The sequence below is a fragment of the Erythrolamprus reginae genome, chromosome 5 (genome assembly GCF_031021105.1).
Source record: "Erythrolamprus reginae isolate rEryReg1 chromosome 5, rEryReg1.hap1, whole genome shotgun sequence".
Lineage (NCBI taxonomy): Eukaryota > Metazoa > Chordata > Lepidosauria > Squamata > Dipsadidae > Erythrolamprus > Erythrolamprus reginae.
In genome coordinates, this window is record NC_091954.1 from 92,270,889 (window position 1) to 92,285,049 (window position 14,161).

The following is a 14,161-nucleotide window of genomic DNA, read 5'->3' on the forward strand; positions in this document are numbered from 1 at the left end:
ACTCAATTCCCTTTTGTATTCTAATTACCACTGAGGGGCTGATAATGAACTTCCTATCTGCAACACAGAGGATTTGCTTTGAGTTAAATGTGAAGTACATTAAAGTAATAAGCATTTACCTGCAGAAGTGTTATTTTTCACAAAAGAAGCCAAAAATAAGACAGTGAAGATGGTTGCTGACAGAATACTGAGATTCACTGTACAGTATTTCATCCCGATTTTAAAACAGGGGTTTTTTTTTAACTTGATAAAATTAATAGTTGTATTTAATGGTGTAGTTAGAATGACTCCTTCGAGAAGTCATTTATTTGCATTTGAATGGCTAGTTCTTGAATACAAGAGAACACAAGCACTTATTCCCATATCTATCATAACCAGAGTTGTTGCTTAGTCATCAGATCACCTGCTGAATTTACTGCAGTAACATTGTGAATGGTATTGAAGGTAAGCTCCAAACACAAGTTTTAATTCCACTGAGTAAAGAAAGTCAGTCTTCCTTATGCAGGCTTGTCCAGAAGTAGATTCTCTATACTTTGAGCCTTACAAACAGGAGAATATGCAAAGTATTGCAGCTCTAGCCTTAGTTTATTAAACTTATCAAGATAGCGAAAGCTTTCTTGTTCTTATAATTTAATGCATGCATTTCCAATGAAAAGTACAATTTACAGTGGAAGAAGTTAAGGTGCTCAATTAGAGCAGGAAAGACCCAGGTTCAAATCCATCTTCAGCTGTGGAAGTTCCCTAGTAGACTTCCATGCAGTCACACTCTTTCATTCCATTCTACATGATCAGGTTGTTATTGGAGAAAATTAGAGGGTATGACATGGATCTTATGTTGGGGTTTTCTCCTGGGGAAAAGCGGGAAGTACAGTAAATCTAAGACATAAGTTAAAGCAAGCCATCAAAACAATCAAACCAAGTCATCAAGAGTTTTTATTTTTAGATGGGATGTAAGAGGTAATGAATTTTGCTGGCACTACATATAAAGGGTTTTTCATTGTTTCCAGATCACTTCTGTTAGATTTGCCGATGTATTTTAAGTTGCTAGTAAATTTATGATGTAGGATAAAAGGCAGCATCCATCTCCATTTTTTGTTTTGTTTATATCCCACCTGTATTATTTTTATAAGTAACACAAGCAACACTACATACTTTATAAGTATGTGATGAACATATTCAACATACTTTTCTCCTCCTATTTCCCCCCCACAACTACAACCCTGTGAGATGGGGTGGCCTGAAAAAGAGTGAAAGGATCAAGGTCATGGAACTGATTTTCATAGAACTAGAATTTAGGGTCTCCTGGTTTCTAAACTTGTGCCTTAACTGCTTGACCAAACCAAATTATCAATAGACCATCTGTAAGAAGAGAGGTCTTTTTGTTTCTTTCCAGCCCCAAATATTCTTAGTTGTAAAGTTTATGCAGTCTATTATGCAGAAGATATGATATATTCTTTGCCATCTCCATGTACAACTTGAAAAATGTCAAGTTAAAATCCTGGAAAAGGATTGAAAGTCAGTTTTAATAGTGTTGAAATAAGTGGTCTGGTTCATCAGTCAAGTTCTTAGAGTTCTACAATTCATCTGATGATGGCCTTCCATTTACTGTACATCCTTGACTTGGACCCAACTTCTTGTTCTTTGTACCATTCATCTTGAACTAATACATTTTTGTTTAAGAGCAGGAATATCTCTACCTCTACATTTGTGAAAGTTAGGTTCTAACTTTCTTCTCCTTTAAGAGTCATTTCCATAAAGATACCCGTAGCTATTTACAGAGTGTTCTGAAAATCATATATCATATTCTTACAAGTTGTACTATGCTATGTTTTTTTCAAGTTTTGGAAACATGGTAAAAAGTTTTAAAATAAATCTCCAGTGAGTTATTGCTGATTACATGATATTACACAATAATATCTTCCTTTCATACTTTGAATATCTTGGCGTGAACAACGAAACATTTTCAGTTCTTATTAATGTTAACCTTTACTTTTAAAATTGATTTGCTTATACCCTAAATAACAGGAATGACCATATTATAAATCTTATTGTTTAGGATTTTTAAGCTAGCCTTAGAAATGTATGAAGGATGTTTATGTACCACTCATAAGCCGCTCCTCCAAGTGAAGCTAAAAATAAAGACATAAAATAAATAAGAATACTTTTTGGTCGAAGAAATGGTATGAGATATAGAAGGACAAAATCACCTGAATTATGCAACATTTGCAAGAACACAATAGTTTTGCTGGAACAAAATGCATCCTTATCTAGTTCAACATTTGATATCACATGTGACCAATCGGGAATCTGGAAATTTCTATCACAATCCAAAGAGAATCTTCTTCCATGTTGATGAATCAAATTATCTAACCCCATTTTAAAATTATATATATTGGCAGCCATTATATTCAGTGGCAGTGAATTTTCAAGTTTATTAATTGAATAAAGAAATAACTCCTCAGATTTTCCCACAATTAGGTTCAGTTGGTGATTCTAAGTTTTAACATCCATATTTAGGAAACATCCATGTATTCGTCCATATGCATATCAGGAAAATAAATTAGATATATTTTTACCCATGCTGAGTCTTTCTTCAGTTTAAATGTTATAGATCAATTATCAACTTTGCTTGTATTCCCCATCTTGGAATGTTAATGAAGACACCTGGAGGGAACCAGGTTGAACAAAGCTTCAAGCATTCATGAAATCAGTATGGGCTGTAGATGAGTGCTTGAAAAGTCAAGGCAAAAAATTGTCATACTAAGATTGTCAATCAGACTTGGTTATGCAGACCATACTTATTATCCTTTCTACCCTTGCTTTGTTTCTATTAATTGAAATGGAAGTTTGTGATTGCTATGCAATCTTTGTCTACTTGCTTATTCTTGACTTGTTCAGCGTATCAAAGACTTTTGAGAATAAAAGGAACTGAGAACCTTCAGTTCTTTATGACAAGTTTGGGATAGAAATTAATTTTGCATTTTGTAATTGCTCTGTAATTGGAGTTTGGCATTTGGTATCCTAAGAATCTTGATTTTAAATTTAAAAATATCTCTAAGGCTTCTGATGAAGAATAGCTCAAAAACACATAATTGTAAAAAGATCAAGCCTAGGTAGGGGTTGGAGAATATATTACAGAATCATGATAAATGTGTACATTTTGATAAGTAAAATTGTTAGATAACCAGCTTTGGAGCTAAAAGTTGTTTTTTGATACCAAAGATCCCTGCTTTTCCAAAGCTTTCAGTTGCATTATTGCATTGAAAATTAAATGCCATTAGAACATTGTGATAAAAGTATATTTAAGTTCCTGCTAAAGAAAAACATCTTTTTAGATAACACTTTTCAGTAGAATGGGATTTTTTGCCTCATTATTTTACTCTTTCTTCTTCTTTTTTTTAAACACTATTTTGCCTCCTACATCTGTTAGGCGTCTTTTGAACAGCTAACCTGAAAGGAACAGCTTCCTTCCTGAAAGGAACATCTCAGTGTTTTTATATAAAGGCCATGCACGAGATAATTATTGTATAATACAAAGATTGAGCAAATAGGAGATGCAGTGACAGGAACAAGAGGATCATTAATAGCAAAGTTTTGCACCAGATAATAGATAAGAGAAAAATATTACTTCTAGTTTTAATGCAGTTTACACTCCAATGAATTCAAAGCACTACTAGATTTAGAAGAGAAGGTTTTTTTCTATTTAAGATTATCTGTCATAAACTTTCATTCCTCCTAAGCTGATTTCTTGGGGCATTTTATCTTTATTTGACTTAGAAGTCTGAGTTGCAAAGCAATTTAATGTAACTGAGACAGAAGGAAAAGATTAGGTTAATATATTGTTTTTTAAAATATCAATAACTTACTGCATGCCGAAAGCCCCTCATGTTTAGGGGTTAAGGCTCCAGGCTAGAAACCCAGAGACTGAATTCTAATAGAAACATAGAAGATTGACAGCAGAAAAAGACCTCATGGTCCATCTAGTCTGCCCTTATACTATTTCCTGTATTTTATCTTAGGATGGATATATGTTTATCGCAGGCATGTTACTATGGATTTACCAACTATGTCTGCTGGAAGTTTGTTCCAAGCATCTACTAGTCTTTCAGTAAAATAATATTTTCTCACGTTACTTCTAATCTTTCCCCCAACTAACCTCAGATTGCGCCCCCTTGTTCTTATGTTCACTTTCCTATTAAAAACATTTATCTCCTGAACCTTATTTAACCCTTTAACATATTTAAATGTTTCCATCATGCCCCCTCTTTCCCTTCTGTCCTCCAGACTATACAGATTGAGTTCATTAAGTCTTTCCTGATAAGTTTTATGCTTAAGACCTTCCACCATTTTTGTAACCCCTCTTTGGATCAATTCAATTTTATCAATATCTTTTTGTAAGTGAGGTCTCCAGAACTGAACACAGTATTCCAAATGTGGTCTCACCAGCAGGATCACAACCTCCCTCTTCCTGCTTGTTATACCTCTAGCTATGCAGCCAAGCATTCTACTTGTTTTCCCTACCACCTGACTGCATTGTTCATCCATTTTGAGACTGTCAGAAATCACTACCCCTAAATCCTTCTCTTTTGACGTTTTTGCTAGCACAGAACTGCCAATTCAATACTCAGATTGAGGATTCCTTTTCCCCAAGTGCATTATTTTACATTTGGAAACAAACTGCAGTTTCCATTGCTTTGATCACTTATCTAGTAAAGCTAAATCATTTGCCATATTACAGACGCCTCCAGGAATATCAACCCTATTGTACACTTTAGAGTCATCAGCAAATAGGCAAACCTTCCCTACCAAACCTCCCCCTATGTCACTCACAAATATATTAAAAAGAATAGGACCCAGAATGGCACACCGCTTGTAACCAGGCTCTGCTCAGAATACTCGCCATTAACAACAACCTTCTGATATCTATGCTTCAGCCAGCTACAAATCCATTGAACTAATCCTGCTTTAGACATAAAAGCCAGCTGGGTGGTGTTGTGTTCCATCTCAGCCCACAATATCAGGCTGAAGTGACAACTGGTCAGTCAACTGGTCCTGTGGATCAACAGTCAGTTGATCTGGAAAAAACCCCCAGATCCTGAACCTGTGGTAGAGATGCTTCAACGTTTTTTATGTGTACTGTATATACATTTACTATTTGTACTGTATATAATTGCATGCATTAATGTTCTTTCTCCATTTAATGAGCAACCCTTAAATGTGTTCCTGATTATCAGCGGCAGCTGAGTTGTATTGAAATGTATTCGATTCATTGTGATGTGGATATATTTAGGGACCTCTAAAGAAGCCAATCAGCATGCAACTACATTCCACAATAATATGAATTATTGCGAAACTACTCTGCTCATTTCTTACAGTATATGAATTTTCATGAGATTTGGGCCCTGCACCTGAGCAAGTCAAAGATGCTGTAGTAGCTTCTGGGTTTTGTACTGCGGATAACATACCAGAGGCACCTATACCAGCATTGATAAATATTGAGTGGGGAAGCAGTTCACAGGCATATACCCCTCTTGGCTGCACAGAGGAATCAAACTTTAATTCTGCACTTTCTCCGTCTTGTCTAAAGTGGCATTAAACCTGCAGGAGTCTTGAATTTTATTCTGTGTGAGATGACAGCAATCTGACAGGCCAGTGAAAATATTTGTACCGTAGTTGTATTCAGGTTATGGTTCATTTAATTTGTGGCCCAGACATGATCTGTATATTCAAATGCTATTTTATTCAAGTGCTGCAAATTTTTGGGGAAAAAAATGATTTTGAAATGTGTGGCAGAAGTTGGGGAAATTATATTTTCCTACTTTATTAAAAATAAAACCAAAATCAGTGCAATAATTCCATCTTCCTTCAATTAATTTGCTCTTAATGAATTATCTCTTTAAAGAATTGTTCTACCAGCATATCCATTCATGACTCATTTTATAAACTCCTCATGTTCAGTGAGGTCATTCTGTTCTGGATCCTTCTATGGGGGGAAAATGATGATATTGTTACCTCAGTTTATTGATACTGACAAATTCTGTTACATCAGAGATAGCTAGGATATTAAGAATATCCCATTCTTTGAGTGGAGTGAGCTGATAGATGCCAGGAGGTCAGAGAAGTGATAAGGCATTTGGAGGATATAATTGTATTTGTCCCATAACTTGTCCTGCAGGCCATACCTCTGCTGTTTCAATCTTAAGATAATACAAGTATAGGAATAGCATTTAGACTTATATGCTTCTCCATAGGGATTTACAATACTCTCCAAGCAGTTTACAAATGTCAGTGTATTTCCCCCAACAATCGGGTCCTCATTTTACTCAGCTCGCAAGGATGGAAGGTTGAGTCAATCTTGAGCTGGGCAGGATCAAACATCTGGCTACGGGCAGAATTTGCCTGTAGTACTACATTCTAAACACTGCATTACCACTACTATGTGATTAAAAAACTTCCCTGATATTATGAACATGGATTGTGGGTGTGGCAAAGTAGAATAATAACTTTGACAATGAGATCTCTTAGGCCAATGATGAAGAGGGGGGAAAAATAGTTGTTCCTGCAACCTGATGAAAATTGAATATAAAGGATATAATGTCATCATTCAGGGGGTATCTTGTTGGAACCTTATCATATTTTCCAACTTATCCTTGAAACAGTTTGGATGCACTCAGGTGCTGTGTTGTACCTAATACTGGAAAATGTTTGGCTTGAAGGAGAAAATAAAGGAAAAAGGGAAAAAATAAATGATTAGTAAATGTAGCAATATATAGAAAGCCATAAAACCGACACTAAGTGGGCTTCTGATTCTTAAACCACTACACAAATGGAAAATATAAACTTTTAAAATAAAATTTAATCACTAATTCAATTACATTATCAAGAGAGCGATAATGTGAATCTTCATTGTTCTGTTCTAGTGGCTGTTGAAATCTTTTAAGCAAATGTAATTATAATTTGTACAATTTACTACTTTAAAATAATAAAAACAATGAAGCAATGTACTGCACATGCTGCAAATACAGTAACCTTCCAATATTGAGAAGGGCTGAAAAGAGCAGTTTTGAATCACATCCAGTTCCCACCATTCAACTTTTGACTTCATGCTGTGTACATTTGTCTAATGCAGTTTGTGTCAGAAATATCAGAGTTATCCCCATGCGTTTTCTCTCTGTTACATTTTAAAGAACTGTGGAATAATAGCACCATGAGTGACTTGTCCGCTGTGGAAAAATGGAGAAGCAATGTTGATTCCAGGATGTGAAGCGATGTGAGTGGGAAACAGATCAACCCACATATTCTGTGGAACAATAAATGGTCTCAGCAGGAGTCCCACTGTAAGGTGATCGTACAGGTGCAGCACTGATCCAGAAATGGTGCAAAGATTCTTTTTGTTTAAGTGACCTAACAAGAATCATGTTGGGTAGGTGATTCTTCAGTGACAATGACTAATACAGTAACAATTATCACAGAAAAAGCTCCTTTCTGCTTGCTTTAATATTTGCAACCATAATGTGTGAATCAAGGCACCCAATGTTTTACCTTAATATAAGGGTAATTTGGAATAACCTTGAAAAAGGCAGGTTATTAATCAGTTTTTCTAAAAATACATGCATTTTTAGACGTACTTTTTAATCTCAGTCTCAGTCATCGAGTTAATTTAAAAAAAAATAATCACAGGGCAGCTTCCTTATCTGCGGAGAGGTGCGGCATACAAATCTAATAAATTATTATTATTAATAATAATAATAATAATAATATTATTATTATCTGTAACACTAGCTTGAGTTAAGCAATTTTTGCATTATGTACCATCAGACCAGATAAAATCAAATCAAAATTTGATACGAGTAGTGTTTTTTTATAAAAAGATGCTTATTTTATACTTTTTTTGGTCATTGGTTTAAATTAAAGCTGTTCTGTTTTCTACACAGTTTGCATGTTGCCCCATTCAAATGTAAAAATGCTTCACATGCAGAGTTGTGATTTTTTTCCACACGCACGTAAAGAAATCCAAAAAGATTGGGAGTAAGCGGTTTGTCTAAGGTAGTTCATTGTGTAGGCAAAGATGTGAATTGGAGCATTTAGATTTGTAGCTGAATGTCTCCACCAGTGTATGTGGATTAAACATTCAAAGCTTTTTACTAGGACAATGGGAAAATGTGCTTCGTTCCATCTCCTAATTTTGATGAATCATTTGAGAGCTGTTAAGAGTGGCTTTTTTTAATTGCCACTCTGCACAGAGACCTACTCAGATTCCGTGAAATCAGCATCTTTGAATTTGAATATAATACTGGTTGGACAAAAGGAAGTTGATTTGAAGCTCTAAAAATGTTACTTAGTTTGCGTAATGAAAAACAACCAAACTCAGAGCTCTGAATACTTGAGAAATATTTCTATTTGTGCTGTTCTAGTCCAGAGTTTCAGTGCTCTGTACATATTGTATATAGCTATGTTTGTATCCCCCACCCCCCCTGTTTTCCAGGAGATGCTCAGGAACAAAAAAAAGGATCAGTATCAAAATACTGTATCTTTTAAAAATGTGACTGTGATTAAGTACATTTAAAACAAAGTAACTGAAATATTATGCCACATTTGTTTTTTCTTAAAATGCAGATTTGTACTGACATGATAGAAAAGATGTATGAGTCAACATATAGAAATACAAATGAACTAGCTTTTTATTGCTTAAAATTGTGAATCTAATCATTCTATAACTATGTGATGAAGTAGGAGAGCAAATATAAATTTTTCAAACTATATTTCAGCTATGAATACATTATGATATATATATACATACATTATGAAATTTGTAGCTCCAATTTCAGTTGATCAAAATGTCATAGCTTGTTTCTTTTCAGATCCTTCTTTCTTCATTGCTTACTTGACCCCAGTGACAATCATTAAGAGTTATACCTCATGATTCTTGACTTTTTCTTTTATGTATACTAAGAGCATATGCACCAAAGACAAATTCCTTGTGTGTCCAATCACAGTTGGCCAATAAAGAATTCTATTCTATTCTATTTATTGCCTGCAGTATGTTTGGTAAACAACAAAAAAGAGTTTATGTCTAAATATGCAACTCAGCATTATTTTTCTCCCATACATGAATACAGTTTAATATATCAATTTATATCTATATCAACAATTATTCTATATGTGAGCTTGTTGTTAATTTTTAAAAAATGAGGATCACTTTGTACAAGATCTAAGGTTATCTGATCTTGCTGAAAGGCATTACTTACTCATATCTACTGAGTTTTTAAAAGACTAATATACTGATATCCATAATGCCACATGCAAAGATCCAGCAGGCATATAGAAATACAATTAGAAGTCTGAAAATCTTAATGAGAACTGACATTGGTCAATCAAAATCCAAACTTCTAAGATATCATAGTCATTTTTGCCCTCTTAATATATTTAGAGAAAAAATATTTTAGAAAAGCATAGCATTCCTTTAGTTCAGTGTTTTTCAACCAGTGTGCCGTGGCACACTAGTGTGCCGCGAGACATGGTCAGGTGTGCCGCGAAGCTCAGAGAGAGAAAGAAAAAGCAAGAGAGAGAAAGAAAACAAGAGAGAAAGCAAGCAAGAGAAAGAAAGCAAGAGAGAGAAAGAAAGCAAGAGAGAAAGAGAACGAGAGAAAGAAAGCAAGAGAGAGAGCAAGAGAGAGAAAGAAAGCAAGAGAGAGAGAGAGAGAAACAGAGGGAGGGAAGGTGGGAGAGAAAGACATAGAGGGAACTAGGGAGGGAGAGAGAAAGAGAGCAAAAAAGAGGAAAGAAGGAAGAGACAAAAAAAGAGGGATGGAGAGAGAGAGAAAAAAGAGGGAGAGAAAGAGGGAGAGAGAAATAGAGCGAAAGGGAGGGAGAGAATTTTTTTGTCCAAACTTTTTTTAGCTAACCCCCCCCCCCATGTGCCCCATGGTTTTGTAAATGTAAAAAATGTGCCGCGGCTCAAAAAAGGTTGAAAATCACTGCTTTAGTTTGCCTTTTTTAAAAGCAGATCAAAACAAATACATTTCTTCATTAACAAGGGAAATACAGTAACTTGAAGTCAGATAAAAAAAATCACTCCAGATGAAGTAAAACTAATTGATTCATTAATCTACACTAGCAATGTAGATTTACCCATAATTCTGAATTTACTCATAATTCTGAAATTTGCAGAATACAAAATGCAGGAATGTGAAACTTTTTTTTGTTCAAGGAGCATTATTGATATCCCAAAACCCATCCTTGAAATTATTATTATTATTTATTAGATTTGTATGCCGCCCCTCTCTGAAGACTTGGGGCAGCTCACAACAATAATAAAAACAATATTATAGTGACACAAATCTAATATTAAAAGAAATAACTAAAACCCTATCATATTAAAACCAGACAACACATACATACCAAGCATAAATTATAAGGAGCCTGGGGAAAAGCTGTCTCAAATCCCCCATGCCTGGCGGTATAAGTGAGTCTTGAGTAGTTTACGAAAGACAAGGAGGGTGGGAGCAGTTCTAATCTCCGGCGGGAGTTGATTGCAGAGGGCCGGGGCCACCACAGAGAAGGCTCTTCCCCTGGGGCCCGCCAGACGACATTGTTTAGTCGACGGGACCCGGAGAAGGCCAACTCTGTGGGACCTTATCGGTCGCTGGGATTCGTGTGGTAGCAGGCGGTTCCGGAGTGAATGAAACCCATGTCATTTAATGAAAACTATATACTGTATAGATAGTAATTTGCTTACAATCCACTGTATATGATTATTTTTCCCCATCTGTCCAATTATTAAAAAGCTTAGCAACAACTTTGGGATACAGTAAGGTTTTGAAGCTGAGTAGTATACGTAGTTCCTTAAATATTGTCCTTCTGACTAAGTGTTACATTCACAGGAAAGAACATTAATCCAGGAACATTGAATTTAAAGTTACAGAAACAGGAAATTTTCTTTCCTGAGTCAAGCTAGATCCTGGTAACTTTGTGAAATTTCCATGCAGATTTCTTGGTAGATTTCTTGGTAGTCAGAGTGAAATGATTTGCCATCACTTACCTGAGGACATTTATTTTGTTTTCCATTCTTGTCTACAGACCCTGTTTTAATGGTCTCCTATTAAAGTACTAACTAGGTTCTATTTTGCTTAGTTTTCCAGCCCAGAAGAATATTAACCTGTAGCTTACCTGCTAACATTTCGCCAATCATTTCACAAGCTATTTATATTTAATGACAGGGCTCAGCAGCATCATTCCCTCTGAGTATTGCATTGGCAGTTCTGTGTTAGCAAAAACTTCAGAAGAGAAGGATTTAGGGGTAGTGATTTCTGACAGTCTCAAAATGGGTGAGCAGTGTGGTCGGGCGGTAGGAAAAGCAAGTAGGATGCTTGGCTGCATAGCTAGAGGTATAACAAGCAGGAAGAGGGAGATTGTGATCCCCTTATATAGAGTGCTGGTGAGACCACATTTGGAATACTGTGTTCAGTTCTGGAGACTTCACCTACAAAAAGATATTGACAAAATTGAACGGGTCCAAAGACGGGCTACAAGAATGGTGGAAGGTCTTAAGCATAAAATGTATCAGGAAAGACTTAATGAACTCAATCTGTATAGTCTGGAGGACAGAAGGAAAAGGGGGGACATGATCGAAACATTTAAATATGTTAAAGGGTTAAATAAGGTTCAGGAGGGAAGTGTTTTTAATAGGAAAGTGAACACACGAACAAGGGGACACAATCTGAAGTTAGTTGGAGGAAAGATCAAAGGCAACATGAGAAAATATTATTTTACTGAAAGATCCTTGGAACAAACTTCCAGCAGACGTGGTTGGTAAATCCACAGTAACTGAATTTAAACATGCCTGGGATAAATATATATCCATTGTAAGATAAAATACAGGAAATAGTATAAGGGCGGACTAGATGGACCATGAGGTCTTTTTCTGCCGTCAGTCTTCTATGTTTCTATGTTTCTATGTGATGGGAAAAGCAAAGCCTCATTTTACCGATCTTGGAAGGATGGAAGTCTGAGTCAATCTTGAGCCTACTGAGATTCGATCTGCCAAATAGCTGGCAGTAGTTGGTGATCAGCAGAAGTTGCTTGCAGTACTGCACTCTAACCACCGTGCCTCTGAGGCGTGTGTGCAGTTGTATATAACTCTGGAATGGCTACCTTGAAGATGCAACTGTCCCTCCAAGATAAAACATGAAGGCCCCTTCATATGAATAAGTCACATTTTATCTGGAGATATTAAACATTGCTAATTTTCTTGGCAATTTGGGAAAAAGGCAGATATTGAGCTTTTAAATTATCATCCTACCATAAAAGGAAGTAGTATTCTTCCACTAATATACAATTAATTTGTTTCAGCATCTTAGATCACTATTAAACTTCTTAAAACAGGAGCAACAACAAATTCTTACACCTTCAAAGTCAGTCTATTTCACTGTTGGCCACTTAGTAACAGCCCATCAAGCTTTTCTTGATGCCAAACGAAATTCTTCTTTGAATTGCCTCTTTTCTTCTCTACAAGTCAACTACACCTAACTCTTCAACTTTAGCTAATAGCAATGATGTCCAGATGTTCTTTATACTGTGAAAGAAATCTACAGCAAATTTAGTTCTGGATCTTATTTTCTGGTGTCTTCTTTTGATTTAAGTAGGTAACATTATAATATGGTTTTTTCTGAAGTTGTAGAGCAGATATTTTCTGATATGAATGGGATAGGAGTTGGAAGGGACCTTGGAGGTCTTTTAGTTCAACCCCCTGCTTGTTCTGTCGAGTCTCTGGTAGAATCCTCCCAAAAATGCACAGATACAATTTCAGACACACACACACGTTTGAAAATTCAAAACAATGTTCTTTATACCGAAAATGCAAATAAACAGAACACTCTTTTTGTATAGCAAAGAGCACTTGTCTCCAAACAAATTGGTAATTTGTACAAGTCCCTTATCAGTTCTGTGATACTTAGCTTGCAGCTGTGAGGCAATTCACAGTCCTTCTTTCACAAAGTGAAACACACTTTGCTCTGGGTTAGTTTCAAAGCGGGAAAAAAATCAGCACACAAAGATCAAAGTCAGCAAAGCAGTCATGAAACACAACGATCAGATAATCCTCCACAATGGCCAAACCCACAGGCTGCTATTTATAGCAGCCTCACTAATTACCACAGCCCCACCCAACCACAGGTGGCCTCATTTTCTTTGATAATAATCTCTCAGTTGTTGTTGCCTATGCATCACTCTCCGCATGCATGGCTGTATCATTAACTCTTGTTCTGAATCCAAGGAGGAGCTAGATAATTGATCTCCTTCTGAGCTGTCTGCCGCACTCTCCTCCTCCCTGTCACTCATGTCTTTTTGGTCAGATGAGCCTTCATCAGCAGATTCCACGGGGTGGGGGGGGCAAAACAGGCCTGCAGCATGTGGATGTCTCCCCCACATCCACAGTCCTTGGGGCAGGAACTGGGCCAGAGCTAACCACAACACTGCTTAGGCAGGAAACCTGGCCTGCACCATTTCAGACAAATAGAGGTTCACTCTGTTAAAGATGTACAACTTCTGGAGACACGTTGTTCCACTCATTAATTATTCTAATTGTCAGGAAATTTCTCCTTAGTTCTTGGTTGCTTCTCTTCTTGATTACTTTCCATCCATTGTTTCTTGTCCTGTCCTCAGGTGCTCCCTCTTCTTTGTGGCAGCCCCTGAGATATTGGAACACCACTATCATGTCACCTGCTAGTCCCTCTTTTCTTTAAACTAGGCATACCCAATTCCAGCAACCATTCTTTATATGTTTTAGCATTCCTCTTTAGGAAGAGGAGAGATATGATAGCATAGAGTGATTAAAATGTCAATTATGGAGCACTCGCCAGTTTTAAAAAAAAAGTTTGCTGTAGATCATCTTAGTATAGCAGTAAATAAATGTGTTACATTCTAAGGTCCAATTATGACAGATGTTTTTTGTGAATCTGAACCTCCTTCATTAGATCCATAAAGCTATGTAATGTTGTGAGTTTTGTTTGAACTGATTGCAAGCATCTGTCTGGAGTTCATTACTTCTGCATATTAAATACTTGCCCCTGATAGTCCAGTTGAATATAGGGAAATCTCATTTCGCTGATCACTGAAATCACCTTCCATATGGCTCTTGCTGCTAAAAGGAGATTATTAGATA

At 36.2% G+C, this 14,161-nt stretch overlaps 1 protein-coding gene across 3 annotated transcripts in view; it reads left to right on the top strand.

Annotated features, from left to right (window-relative positions):
* KCNAB1 (potassium voltage-gated channel subfamily A regulatory beta subunit 1) overlaps positions 1–14,161 on the top strand; it is a 222,693-nt gene that overhangs the window by 47,695 nt on the left and 160,837 nt on the right. The window lies entirely within an intron of this gene.